This window comes from Dreissena polymorpha, chromosome 10 (assembly GCF_020536995.1).
Source record: "Dreissena polymorpha isolate Duluth1 chromosome 10, UMN_Dpol_1.0, whole genome shotgun sequence".
NCBI classification, from domain to species: Eukaryota; Metazoa; Mollusca; class Bivalvia; order Myida; family Dreissenidae; genus Dreissena; species Dreissena polymorpha.
Genome location: NC_068364.1, coordinates 8,221,727 through 8,236,848, shown reverse-complemented (window position 1 = coordinate 8,236,848; position 15,122 = coordinate 8,221,727). Strand labels below are relative to the sequence as shown.

General features: G+C 33.5%; 1 protein-coding gene and 1 long non-coding RNA gene across 2 annotated transcripts in view; one reads left to right on the top strand and one right to left on the bottom strand.

Annotated features, from left to right (window-relative positions):
* Window positions 1-8,217, bottom strand: part of LOC127847998 (heparan sulfate glucosamine 3-O-sulfotransferase 1-like) — a 210,173-nt gene extending 201,956 nt beyond the window's left edge. Inside the window, exons 1-2 of the mRNA XM_052380266.1 lie at window positions 8,177-8,217; window positions 2,829-2,893 (exon numbers count right to left, since the gene is read on the bottom strand). The gene's annotated coding sequence lies outside the window, so the exon portion shown is untranslated. The remainder of the gene's footprint in view (window positions 1-2,828; window positions 2,894-8,176) is intronic.
* LOC127848001 (uncharacterized) lies at window positions 163-1,668 on the top strand. Its single transcript, XR_008034264.1, has 3 exons — window positions 163-591; window positions 849-1,034; window positions 1,328-1,668. It is a non-coding gene; the product is annotated as an uncharacterized LOC127848001 (long non-coding RNA).
* Window positions 8,218-15,122: the final 6,905 nt, after the last annotated feature.

Below are 15,122 nucleotides of genomic sequence, written 5' to 3'. Positions count from 1 at the left end.
ACCACATTGACCATAAACATACATTTTAAAAGGCAATTAAAATAATATTTATACTATTAATATTTTTTGCTAAAACCATTCAGCATGTTATATTTAAATATTTACAATTAAATATAATGTGTTAAGGGTGCTGTGTATTATTCAATAAATATTTTTGTGTTGAAATGACTGCCTTATCAGTATTTCTCAAATTATGCAATTTTTGGCTTAGACACAGCATGGTATCAGATAAGAGAATAGCCAGTCCCTATCAGTCCTCCATCTAAGCCTAACTAAGGGGTGTTGATATACTTTTGATTTGTTCAGGCACCATCTATTTGAGAACCACAGATAGGAAGTTATTTTTTGAAAACAAGCAGCATCAGCAACTGACTTTAAGCTAGAATTAAGACTTATTATTCTAGTGTAAAATGTCTTGAAATACTTTCAGCATGAAGTATTGTGTGATGAAAAAAATGTGTATTTACTACAATGTGTAAATCAACAATAAAGGAGATTAAAAGTGGGTGGTTAAAGACATATAAAGTGATATGGTCTAGTTCAACAACTGCCTGTATTTTTGGAATACTGAAGAACAGTCTGTTGTAACAGGTTCGTATTTTCAATTCTGCATACCTTTTTTATTTAGTTTATTGAATTAATTATGATCATTATCATATTTATGTATTGTCACTGGGAAATGTCAATGGATGAGTAAATGTAATGCAATTTTAAAGAAAAACAACACCATTTGAATTATTATGGCTGTATTGTATGGTTATTGTCATCTTAAAGTTATTTATACCTATTTTTGGTCATTAATGAACAGATTTTTCCCCCATATTAAATGAGAACTTTTAAATTTAAAGGTTAAACCCCATGGAAAGAATGTGCATCATCGCATCGCCTGCCAAAAAAGGGAGCAAAAGAGAGACTACCTGATGTATGGACTTGAATACCAGGTTTTACCCTGCACAAGCTGACCGACATGAGGAGAACAGGAGTGGGAAAACCGCGCCCTCTCCTTGACCAAGAAAAGCTGGATTTGTTTAGAGGTAAAACTATACAGGGTACTGGTTATTGCATTTTAAAGGTGTCACACTTCCGACCAGTCCACACAGCAAAATGAGACCACATATCTTGGTACATTTTCAAACAGTATTTTCTATCAAACGTATTTATTTATGAAAAGCGTTAAGTCACATGTGATCAGGGGTTTAAAATTGCAAAATAAACAACCAAAAACAACAAGCAAACAAACTAGTTTTGATTTAAATTTATAATTTTTATAGCAACAAGATTACCATAACAGCAATATTCAACACTTACATTATAAAATATCTTTCAGGACCTGATCAAATGAGATCATGCACGAGACGCATCGCGCAAAGGCCATGACAGTATAATAGTTGCAAAGAAGTTTGACCGGCTGGTGGCAGACTTGGAGAGAAAGATGAGAGCTGCACTCCGCTGCCTCAAAGAAATGCTGAAAGGCCTTGATTGATATGCATCTTTCTTATGTATATAGCTGTTCGTGTGTATATACTGTACATGTTATTATAGTATGCTATTATTTTTTGTTTATTTATAATCAAATTATGTTTATATTTATTTCATCAAATTGCCATTGATATTTAATTACTCATGTATGTTAAAAAATGTTGGTGTACATTAAAGTATAAAATTGAATTATCTTGTAATTATTAAAATACACAAATATATATGTTTATATAATTATTGGTTTTTATTGCATATCTGAATTAAAAAAAACTTTTAACAGCATATAATTGAATCAACTGTTAAGGCAAAAGATGCACCTTTAACGCACATGTGTGCTTTTTGTGAGTGCGTTTTTTGCTGCCATTGTGCGTAAATTGTGCGTTTTGTGTGGGTTATAACTGCGCTTAACGTGCGTTAAATGTGCGCTTTTTGTGAGTTAAATGTGCGCATTTTTATTTAAAAAGCGCACATTTAACGCACATAAAAGCGCACATTTAACACACATGTGCGCTTTTATGTGGGTTATAATTGCGCTTTTCGTGAGTTAAATGTGCGCTTTTTAAATAAAAAAGCGCACATTTAACTCACAAAAAGCGCACATTTAACGCACTTAAAAGCGCACATTTTACACACATAAATGGCAGTCAAAAACGCACTTATAAAAAGCGCACGTTTAACGCACATTTAACGCACATAAAAGCGCACTTTAACACACATGTGCGCTTTTATGTGGGTTATAACTGCGCTTTTTGTGAGTTAAATGTGCGCTTTTTAAATAAAAAAAGCGCACATTTAACTCACAAAAAGCGCACATTTAACGCACTTAAAAGCGCACATTTTACACACATAAATGGTAGTCAAAAACGCACTTATATAAAAAACGCACGTTTAACGCACATTTAACGCACATAAAAGCGCACATTGAACACACTTATAAAAAGCACACGTTTAACGCACATAAAGCGCACATTTATCCACAAAAAGCGCACATTTTCTTGTTTGTTTGTTTTTGTTAAAAACTCACTCGGTAAGAAAAAGCGCACAAGAAACGCAGTGCCAATACCGCCACGTTTAACGCACGCAAAACGTATGTAAAACGTACATTTCACACACTTTTTTGAGAAGGGTCAGGTGATCTAAAAATGAAGACTCATAAAATGAACAACATAATAAACCAAACCCTAAACATATTAATACAATACAAAACAAGCCATGTTGTACCTCTTGCTGGTGACTATATAGTTGCAGATTTTGCAACACATACAAATAATATAGTCTAGTAGTTGCAATTTAAAAAAACTTGCATATCCATATTTACCTCCAAAACGTAACTTGATAAGTATATTTACCAAATATTTGGAGAAAGGTAGAAACACTGTATCCTTAGGTCATTTGGCCACACTGGCACATCCTGCTGCTAAGATTACTAAGATTAATTAATATGTTTACCTTTCAATACCTTCCATTTCACTAACATGCCATTACAGTAAACTATATAGAGTGACAAACATTATAAATCTGAATATCAATATGTGTATGAATTTGAATTTAGACAAATCCACTAACATATAAACAATGTTTGTCTTTTTCCATTTTAGAAAGATAATCTTGTTCGATGTATTTTTCTCTGCGAGTAATTTTCAGTAGACTGACCTCAAAATTACAAACACTTGTTCTCTGGCATTATAAAAATGTTGAATGTTGAATGACACAGGCTTTTCATTAATTCATACTAAGTATGATGTATGCAGTTAATTTCATTGTTATTTGTCATTTTCGATGAGAATTGTAATGTCATTAATGATTTTATTGCCAGCCATCATGGAATCACGTTTTCAGTTTCTTTTGCAAACCAATAGTTAAGTTAGGTCACTCATGCAAAAGGAAAATAATACAATGGGCATGAGGACCTACAATTTTTGCTTATTAACGGACCTCATCTACTATTTACCTGACCTTTTTTAACGAATTAAAATGAAATACCATTTTTAAGTAAATCACTAACTTTTACAATGCAAACAGTTCATTGGTCCAAATGCCAGCGTGTTAAAGTGATATTATGGGCATCTAACAGTTTATAGGTGTCTATCGCAACCGTTGTGTATTTTTGGTGTTTTCACTTCATATACACTTATATTTGTTAATGCAGCATCAACATTATTATTAACTAAAAAATATAACGGAAAGAGAAAAATAATGCATTTGAATATCAACCGTACTTTTGTTTGACAACTGATCATGCAAGTACGCAGTGTTCGACACTAACGGGAGTCCGGTAGTCCGAGACTCGTGGAAATGAGACTCGGACTCCTTGTTTTTGTCTCAAGGAAGTCCGTCAGACTCCTTCAAAATCATCTGTGAATTATTAAAAAAATCCATTCGTTTATTTATTCGTTTCGCAAAGTCAGAATGTCTGCACAACGAAAATTTTACTTAGAATAATCATTGTCGATCACTGTCTATAAAAACTTTCATTTTTATTTGTTTATTGTCACATTTAAATTGTAATAATTTAATATTCACCCTCTACATACCGCCGAAGGAAGTTTTTAATACCAAGTCATGACCTCACACTTCAACAACTGTTTGAGAGCTTTAAGAGTTCTTCTTAACAAGGAAGATTATAGACAGCTGGTCTATTGTTAGTGAAGTGTTCAATCAAAACAAAGTGATGTCGGAAGCATATAGAAAACAAGAGATTGCCAAGCAATATTGTCCCCTACCGGTGAAACTCCACCAGTCAGATTTTTTTTAGATTTAAAAAAAATGTTTGTTGCCATAGCAACCAGAATTCTTGACATAGGAACAAAATGAAATGACGTGCCTAATCTCCATATTGCCATCTATCTATGTTTTAAGTTTCATGAACAAATATGAAGAACTTTTCAAGTTATCGCAGGATCCAGAAAAGTGTGTCAGACAGACTGACTGACTGACAGACAGACAGACCGAGTGCAAACCATAAGTCCCCTCCGGTTTCACCGGTAGGGGACAACAAGAACAATATCATTTGTACTATGAACTTGAATAAGTATGTTTCTGTTTTCCTATGAAAACCCCTGTCTGGTCAACAAGTTTGTTGTCAGGAGATGCATTTTTTATACTTTTATTGTATTATTATAATGAAAATACTTTGTCGATTTTATAGCGTATGTTAGCAAAAAAATAAGAAATTCTATTTAAGAGTTTTAATCAAACGACTTGGAAAGCAAAGGACCCCAGTCTATTAACAAAATCGTTCAATAAAAACCCTGTTCACAGTGCTCTGTCATAGCTTACACACATGTACTTAGCAAGAGTCTATATTAGATCAAATGAGCACAACTTGCTTACAGTGAGCTTTTGTGATTATATTTTGCCGATTGTTAATCATCGTTCCTGCATTGTCCGTTGTCAAAATGCACATTGTTAACACTCTAGAGAATATATTTATTTCCAATATTCACAAAACATTGCAAAAAATTGGTCTAAATGACAATTGGGTAAATCACAAAACTGCGTTAAAAAACTAGGTTGCTTTGTCAAATTAAATAAAATGTTTCTGATCTTTTCAGAAGTTACATGTTTACCCAATCCTCACGAAACTTGATCAGAACGCTTTTTCTAATGGTATATCTGCTGAGTTTGAAAATGGTTCAGGTTTACTGAAAAATATGAAGTGCCAGTTGGCATTTTCCTTATGTGGGTGTTATGTGGGTGTTATGAAACTTTGTGAACAATCTAGAAATCAAATATTTTGCCAAATCATGAAACTATCACAACAATTGTGCTCATGATATTTCAAGTGAATTCGAAATCGCTTCAGTCCGTTCCAAAAACGATTTAAGGTGAAAGTATTAAGGAAGGGATTATACAGTAGTCATTCTTGTTGATCGTTCGGCTCGTCCGAAGTTTTAAAGTTTTTTTAAATAATCCCCTGGGTTGAAAAGTGGCCCCTCCCTGAGGGTTTCTTGCTTTATATGTTTGGAGCAAATACTTTAAAAATGTTTTCTCTAAAATTGCAAGGCCAAGAGGTTTGGTTTTTGGCATGTATCATTTTATTCTGGTCTTCTACTAATATTTTTTTAACATCGTCCCTTGGGTAAAAACTTGCCACGCCTAATGATGAAGAAATGTATAATTTAAAAAGTTTGTTCTCAAAACGTTAGGGCAGGGAATTATTTTTTGTTTAACATCGTATTCTGGTCCTGTAACAGCTATGTTAAAATCATCCCTCTTGGGTTACAATTGACCCTACGTTACTTTTTTAATTATATATATTTAGTGAGAACTTTGAAAGTCTTCTTTTCTGAAACAGCAGTGCCAAGAGGCTTGTTATTTCGCATGTTTAGTTTTATTAGTAGTCCTCTGCTACAGTTGTTCAAATCATGCCCCCTTTGGTAAACAGTTGCCACATCCTGGGTTTGAAATTATTGATGAGTGTGTAGTTAATATCTATAACTTTCGCTAAACAGTGTCTAATCACTATAAACAATCATCACAATACCCGTAATTGTTTACACAATGCACGTTTTACGGTCCCAATGCACTGAGGATGAGAACGACTGTGAATCAGTTGTGCGTAAATAACACCATGCCACTAGCAATCGATAATGTCAGGGGCTTTGTTTGTTGGCTTTGTTTTATTATTTTAAAAATTATGGGGAAAATGTATAAAGCAATGGGCTGTAACGACCAATCCCGATGATCATAAAGCAAGCATATATATAAATGCATTATAAAAAATAATATTTTTTAAACTTACAATAATTAACTTAAATATTAATGGCATTTGTTAAATAATTTTGCAATCTAAAATACAAATGACAACAAATATTGAACAGCAGCAGTCACTTAGAACTTCGATCTGAAACCAAACATGAAAGATCATTTATCAATTTATGGTTAACATGTGTTATTACAATACGGTATATAAATTTTTGGACTACATGAAGTATGATCGGACTCCAAAAATTTTACTCCGAATAGTTAGTGTCGAACACTGTGTACGATGTGATACTAAATTAAGTTTTATGCATATTCGTTAATAGGACACAAAGACACAATTTTGTTTTACGGATCATTTCGGCTTACAGGACTCACAAGTCACGTAAAATATCGAATATAAAATATATTTTTATAAAACAACTGGTAGCAAGACGAGTTGCAGATAATTGGTCAGTAACAACATTTTAACTAACTCTTTTGATCTGTTAATTCTGTTCAGCTCAATTCAACATTGAAAAATGCCCATAATATCACTTTAACATTGAAAATTGATAATTATATAAAAGTGAATAAAGCATCATTATTATGGTATAAATACACAAAATCTTCAACTTTTCTGGCAATCAGTCACAAAAAAACTACAGTTGAAACCCGATTGCTCAAACTCGTCGGGACCGGCAACAAAAGTTCCAGCAATCCGGAATTTGAGCCATCAGATTTTTAATAAACTTTTGTTTACGAATAAGTCTGCGTTTCATTTTCACCTCTAGTTGAAGAGTTCACCTATTGCTTTAACTCCGTTCTATTTCGTACTACTTTCTGCTTTTAAATTTAAAAGAACCAAATATATACTTAATACTTTTATTTACCAATATTTAAAATAGTAACAAATACAATCAAACAAATATCAGTAAATTATATCAGCACGTTTTAACGTAACACATTTTCTGGTAACACAGAGCACTATAAAACAAAACCATGCATCAGCACTATATACACATCATTTACATATGTGACAGTACTACATATATTTTCTTATTTAAACTGTTTTCAAGAATAACATTATGTCAGTCTGTGTTGCGTTCCTTAGCTGTCGTCAAGAAACAAAGCTTTCTATTACCGTTACATCCAGTTAAGATTGAACATTCTGCCAGTTTTTGCACTGATCAAGATAATTTTTTATTACAACATTAATACAAAATGTCATCTTTTCCTCAAATCAATTAAGTCGATGACCTGTTTGCAACTGGTGTTAAATCAAGTAAGCGGTCTAAAATGATTAACAGTTTATGTGACCAGAAGCAAGTTCGAGCCATCCGAACAAAAGAACGTGTGAAATTTGTCTAAGGGACTGTGAAAACAGTTCGAGCCATCTGATAATTGGCGCCTCGCGAATTCGAGCTATTCGACATAATTTTATATGAATATATAGCAATAAAACATTGGTGCTATGATGAGAGTTTGAGCCAACCGGAAATTGGAGCCAAGCGAGTTCGAGCCATCGGGGTTTCGACTGTATAGTACATGTAGAAGTTATTTGCCTTTGAAATTGCAACTGTCACTTTATGTGTTGACAAGATCAAGAAAAGGTCAATGGTTGCATTTTGTTAAAATTCTTAAAACCAATTTGTTTTGACAATCCTGTTGCAAACCAAACTTAACTCCAGTTACAACACTGATGAGTTATACTTATCGTCACTAAATTGACTGGAAATTTGAAGTTTATGTGATGGCATTGGTCAAAATTGTTAGCACATTTGATTAATATTTATGTCTTTTGTAAATAAATGAACACAGATATTTTGAATATAAATAAACTTATAAGACTTTGAAGTCCGAAAATGTTATCCGAAATCACGATAAGTTTAAACAACACATGTTTACTCAGTAACCACCATGCAAACTTTACATAAATCAAGCGTATTATATTCCAAATATAATATTACTTCGCCAGTTGCAATAAAAATTATAAACTTAGTTTGTAACTTACCAAATGCATATAAAAACTGCTGGTAACTTAAATTGTTGTTGTTCGATCAACTTGATCGACTTGATTGCGGTTGTCGGGTTCAGAGTATAACCGGTTCATTATTTAATGCTAAATACAGACTCGTTTCTCCCGGTTTGAAATGATAGTTGTGAACGAAGTTCTCGGTGTTTATTTAATTGAAATTTTACATTAATTGACATTATTTCAGAGATATAACGGCGTTCAAATAACGTACTCATACCTTTTCTTGGTGAGCTCAACTCCAGTCATGTACATTTAATTAAAAAGAGTGGGATACACACACGTAACATAAGCTCTTGAGAACTTCCAAGAACAGCTTGCCCAGTAGACTGTACCGCGCTTATTTGAGTGAACATTCAAGTAAGCGCGGTACTGCCGTCTGGCTACTGGGCAAGCTGGTCTTAGAAGTTGTCTAACGCTTATGTTACTATTGACAAACAGACATACCACATGTGGTTAGCGTGTGGCTATTATATAAATTAGTGAAATTATCATTTTGAATGATAAATAATCATATTATAACGAAAAATCAACTTTTCTGAAAAAATATGTCACTAGATATTTAAGATTGATTTTTTTCCCAGAAAAGTAGATTATTCGTTATATTATGATTATTTATCATTCAAAATGATGTTTTCACTAATTAATATCATAGCCACACGCTAACCACCTGTGATACAGACAGACAGACAGACAGACAGACAGACACACACAGACACACACAGACACACACACAGACACACACACAGACAGACAAACAGACAGACACACACACAGACACACATAAAGACAGACACACAGACAGACAGGCATACACACAGACAGACAGACACACAGACACACATACAGACACACATACAGACAAACAGACGGACACAGAGACAGACAGACACACAGACAGACAGACAAACAGACAGACAGACACAAGAACAGACAGACACACAGACAGACAGAGAGACGAACGGACAGATAGACATCGCCTTCATGTTTAAATACACGCATTATTCTCTGCCACGTAACTAAGCATAACAACATAACATTGAATAACACATAATAGTCATTAAAGAATACAACTACAAATAAATACAATCGATGGTACGAACACGTTGGTTCTATCAAGGCGGTACTAAAGTGTATTAAAAAGTATTATTAGGAATTGTTTTTCAAACAACAAAAACTTATTTGATAAATGTACACACATGATAAATTATTGATTTGTCACATTAAACAGATGGGTTTATATAAATATATACATGTTTTTATATTTTTTCTTAACTCATTGTAACAGCGGCATTAACATGTAAATGGTATTCATCTTCTAAATCAATATCGTTACAACATAGACAATAACGTTCATTTCGTGCGCTTCAAACCATTACCGGAACAACGTAATGACGTGACGTCGTGGTAACGTCTTTGACATCATAAACAAACGCGCCATTGTTAACGACAATAGCAATAATTACAGGCACAGCTCAAATTTTCGGAAATAATTAGTTTTGTAAAGCACATAGCGTCGGATGGCTTTTCAAGTAGCAGGTAATTAATTTATTGACGAAACCATGTTAAAATCATTGAGTAGTTTAAACATATTTATTTCAAACAAGCATTTTTATGCAAACAATTCCATACAACATTTATATTATATAATACCATGTTTGAATGGGATGAGAACGAAAGACAAAGTCTTATATGGTTCTTCTCCCTCGCCTTGAAATATATACAGTTGCATGATTAAGAACGAACATAATTGGATTACAAAATAATAAATCTAGAAAGTGAGTGAGGTTTGGGAAAAATAGGAGGAAGTGTTTAAGGAAACTGTAGCAAGTTTACGTATCAAATCGTTTACTATCGAACATGAATTTATGAACTGCATCAGCTATTTTGGTATTTGTTAAATAGTCATGAATGTCGTCTCCATATAGAATAGTTTCGATGCATGGGACGGAATAAATAGATATCTTATTTGTTAGTTCGCCGCGAATATGTGCATACTGAGTGCATTCGAGAAAGTAATGTGATGTCGTTTCATGGAGTCCACAGAGACACAGAGGTGATGCGATGATGTTGCGTCTGAAGAGATGTTCATTTAGGGCGCTACAATTTGTTCTTAAGCGCGTATGCAACATTTGAGAGCGTCTCGCGCCGTACGAGAATAAAGAATTTGGAGTTGGTCGATCGATGTTAATACGCCTTTTGAATGAAAGGATCGAATCGGCGTTTTTGACATCATCGGGAAGATTAGTCCATTCAGATAAAGTAGACGGTAGGAACGAATTTGAGTACAGTGATGTTCGGGTCTGAATTGTTTGAAGATTTGAGCATTTTTGAGAGAGTAATTGCTGCCTGACCCAACTGTTGCGGGTAAGAGGGATTGTAAGTAAGTAGGTACATTACTAGAGTTCATTTTATACATTAGTATTAATTTATGTTTGCGTCTTCGTTGACTAATACATGTAGATTCCCATCCTAGCTCATTGTTAAGATCTTCTAATGAGACTAGGCGCATGCATCCAGATGTAATTCGCGCGGCTTCGGTTTCGATTTTTTCTAGTTCATCTTTTTCATATTGTGTACAATTATCAAAAACAACATCTGAATACTCAAGAATTGGTCTTACAAACGAAACATATATTTTCTCAAGAGTTTTTCGGTCAAGAATTATTTTTAATCGACGCATTATATGAACTCTTTTCCATGCATTTTCTTTTATAAAAGATATATGCACATGCCAAGTACAGTCATTAGACAAAAATAAGTGTTTATGGACATTGACAATAGGTAGAGTAGTGTTCTGCATGGTTAACGATGGATGAAATGGATTATTAATTTTACGAGATATAAGCATTGATTCGGACTTTGATGGGCAAAAGGATACAAGCCATTTGTCAGCCCAGCTTGAGATTTTGTCTATGTCTGATTGCAATACAGCTGCAGTATCGTTAGGCGAGTTAACAACCATGAAAAGACTAGTGTCATCAGCAAACAAATGAATGTTTGCTTGAATGTCAACGATGATGTCATTCATGTATACTAGAAACATAAGTGGTCCTAGAATAGAGCCTTGGGGGACTCCGGCGAGAATTTCAATAGGACTTGAATGCGCGCCCGGTGAGATTACTGTTTGCTTACGATCAAAAAGATAATCGCGCAAAAAAAGATAACAGATTCGCTTGAATGCCCGCGTGTTGTAGTTTTTATAATAGTCCTTTGTGCCATTCTTTATCAAAAGCTTTACTTATATAAAAAAAATACAACTCTGACCTCAAGGCCATTGTCAAGAGCTCGGCAAAATGTATTGTAAATATATGTAAGCTGATTCACTGTCGAATCGCCAGGCAGGAAGCCAGACTGAGTTGTCGCCAGGCAGGAAGCCAGACTGAGTTGTCGCCAGGCAGGAAGCCAGACTGAGTTGTCGCCAGGCAGGAAGCCAGACTGAGTTGGCGCAAAAAATGAATTTGAATTAAGAAAATTAAAAATATTTTTATGTAATATTCTCTCAAAGACCTTCTCAATAGTATTTAACAATGATATAGGTCGATAGTTAGACGCTACGGATGGATCACCCTTTTTGAAAATAGGACATACATTAGCAACTTTCCAACAAGAAGGCATTTTTTGAGTATTAAGACAAGAATTGAAAAGATCACACAATGGGTAGCTTAATTGATACATTGACTCTTTAAGGATTCTATTATCAATTCCATCAGGACCGGATGCTTTTCCTAGCTTTAGGCGTTTGATTGAGCCAATTACTTCTTCCTGTGTAATATGAATATTATGAAGAATGTTAACGTTTGAGTTGTTCATAGGTGGAAGGTTGTGGTTGCTTTCGTCGATTGAACATTGGCTAGAAAAATACCTATTCAGCATATCAGCTTTGCATGAGTCATTTGCTACAAAGATACGTTCTTGATCATCGAATAGTGGTGGAATTGAAGTATTTATATAAGTAGGGATGAATTTTTCGAATCGTTTTCCAACAGTCTTTAGCGCAAAGGTCAGATGACTTTAATTTACGTGCAATATTGTTAAAATAATCGTTTTTTGGTTACGTAAAAGTAATACTACCTCATTTCTGACACGACGGAAGTTTGATCAGAGCATATCACTATTTGATTGTTTAGCTTTTCTATATAGACGTTTTCGTTGTCGGATTTTTTTCTTTATGTTATGATTAAGCCAAGGAAGGTCGCGAGAGCGTATACAAACATTTTTGTTAGGAATACATAAACCTGCAATTTGTAAAATTGTTTTGGTAATATTTTCTGCATAAATATCAACATTATCGCATTTAAGAAGATCCCAATTGGTATCTGCCATTAATTGTCGTAGTTTTGAATAGTCACCAATATCGTAACGCTAGATATGTCGAGAAAATGTTTTACATATAGGTTTTCTAAAGTTTAATGTTACAAAAACAGGACAGTGGTACCTAGTAGACTGGTCTAAGAGCGGCAGGTCTGTTCCAGAGAGCAATACAGAGTTCGGATTACTTACAAAGATACGGTCAATTATGGAAGATGTATGTTCAGAATAGTGCGTTGGCTCGTGAATAAGTTGCGTTAAGTCATATTGTAGACATAATTCGTTAACTTTTCGTGCTGATAATTCGGCGAGAGCATTTATATTGAAGTCACCTGTTATAATTATATCATTTAGAAGCGTTTCTCTGGCTAGTCCTATAGAATTTTCAATTTAAAGCATATACGATGTATCCGCACTAGGTGTGCTATAAAACACGCCGAAAAGAATGGATTTATTTTTTGATGGGAAGACTTCAATCCATATAGATTCTACATTATTTTATTCGATATCATGTATAGGTGTTTATTTCTATCCAATACGCCATAGTAGGCACATGAGGACAACATAAATTCACAATAAAATTAACAACAACGTAGGCAAAGCAAAATGCAAAAATAAATAAATAATAAAGATAATAATACACACGCACTCCCATACGCATACACCCACACTCACACACGCGCACACGAATACACCCACTCCCATACACACATGCCCACACTCACAAGTGAACTAAACATACATAAAACGTGCATGGACAACACAATAATCATGAAAACAAGCGGAGAAGCCCATTATGAGTGATAAATAATTATAATAAAAAAATACATTACAAAATAATATTATTCCCATAATTTCTGAAATGAGCTTAAAAGAGGCGATCAAGAAATAATTGCCGATCACAAGAAAACAAAACATACATAATTAGTACATAAACGGATGAGCCTTTAATAGAGGCGATCAAGATATAATTGCCGATCACTCAGAATGAGTATATTAATGCATCATAATTTTCTGTGTACATTGGATACATGAAAACGTAAGAAAGAACAGTATTATGAACATCAGCAAAACATAGATAAGTTACTTTTCATATGAATATTTTAATTACCGGTAAACAGGATAAGCAACTTAAACAATTCGTAATGAAATATGTCAAGCTATAAATGCATGGAAGCTTTAATTTAATGTTAAGTTATACAATTCGTAATGAAATATGTCAAGCTATACATGTATAGGAGCTTTAGTTTAATGTTAAGTTAAACAATTCGTAATGAAATGTCAGGCTATACATGTATAGGAGATTTAATTTAATGAATGACATTACTTATATAAAGGATTATTGTGTTAATTCTTAACTGTAAAACCAAGAAATGTAAAAGAAGCTAGTTTTCTTAATGTTAGTGCATTTTGTGAATTTATAAGTGCAATACATTTTTGCATGTTAGGTCGTAACCAATACTTTTTATCGATATATTTCTTTCTTAAGTCATTTAATAAAGAACATTCTAAAATAAAATGATATTCGTCATCAATTTTTTGACAATGTGTACGTTTTTTTCATTATAAGGAGTAGCAATGGGTTTATGCCAGCGGCCAGATTCAATTATTAAACGATGAGATGATACTCTGAGTTTAGAAAGAGCAATGCGATGGTTTTCATTTGAGATGCTTGTAAGGTACATTTTTAAATCATTGTTTATGTTAAGATGCCTGTAGAACAAGGCTCGACTAGATTCCGTTAATCGTGAATTCATATCTTGATAAAAACAATCCTTAATTCTTTGTTTGAATAATGGCAAGAAAACTTCTTTTTTGTCCTACCCCTTGGTGTATCCATACTTCTAAAAACCCTAAACTTGACAACAGTTGATGCAACGAACTAACCCAATTTTTTTTAGACGGTGTTAATTCAAAGTCATGTTTCATTGTGTTATATATAAGTTTAATATACTTATTTTCTTTGCTTTCTATTATTTTAAACCAGTATTTAACTATTTTAAAATATCTACTTACAATAAGCGAATGTTGCCCTAACTCACAGTAAACGAAATCATTTTGAGTTGCCCTTTTAACACCTAAGATATTTTTACAAAATTGAGTATGAAGACGTTCAATATTTTGTGCTTTATGAAAGCCCCATACTTCGCAACCGTAGTTCAAAATTGGTTTAACGAGTTTATCAAACAATTCTAATTGATGGCTTACTGTTATATTTGTAATGGTATATAAGTATTTCATTTTAAAAATGGCCTTTCTTGCTTGCCCTGCTAAGGTTATTTGCGTCTGGTTAAAAGATCCACCACTCGTGAAAACGACTCCAAGATAAGATATATTACTAACAATTTCAATATTTTCATTATTATATGTAAATTGTATGTTCCTTGCAAGTGGTCCCGCTTTTCGGAACACAATTACCTTCGTTTTGTTAACATTAACTTTTAATTGCCATTTTTGACAGTAGCTGCTAAGAATTTCAAATCCACATTGTAAGGCTTGAGGTGTAACCGCAAATAGTACAATGTCATCAGCATATAAGAGAATAAATATTTGAAACATCAAAAGGTCGACCCCTTCGTACCCATTTAAGATGAATGTTTCTTCTAAATCGTTT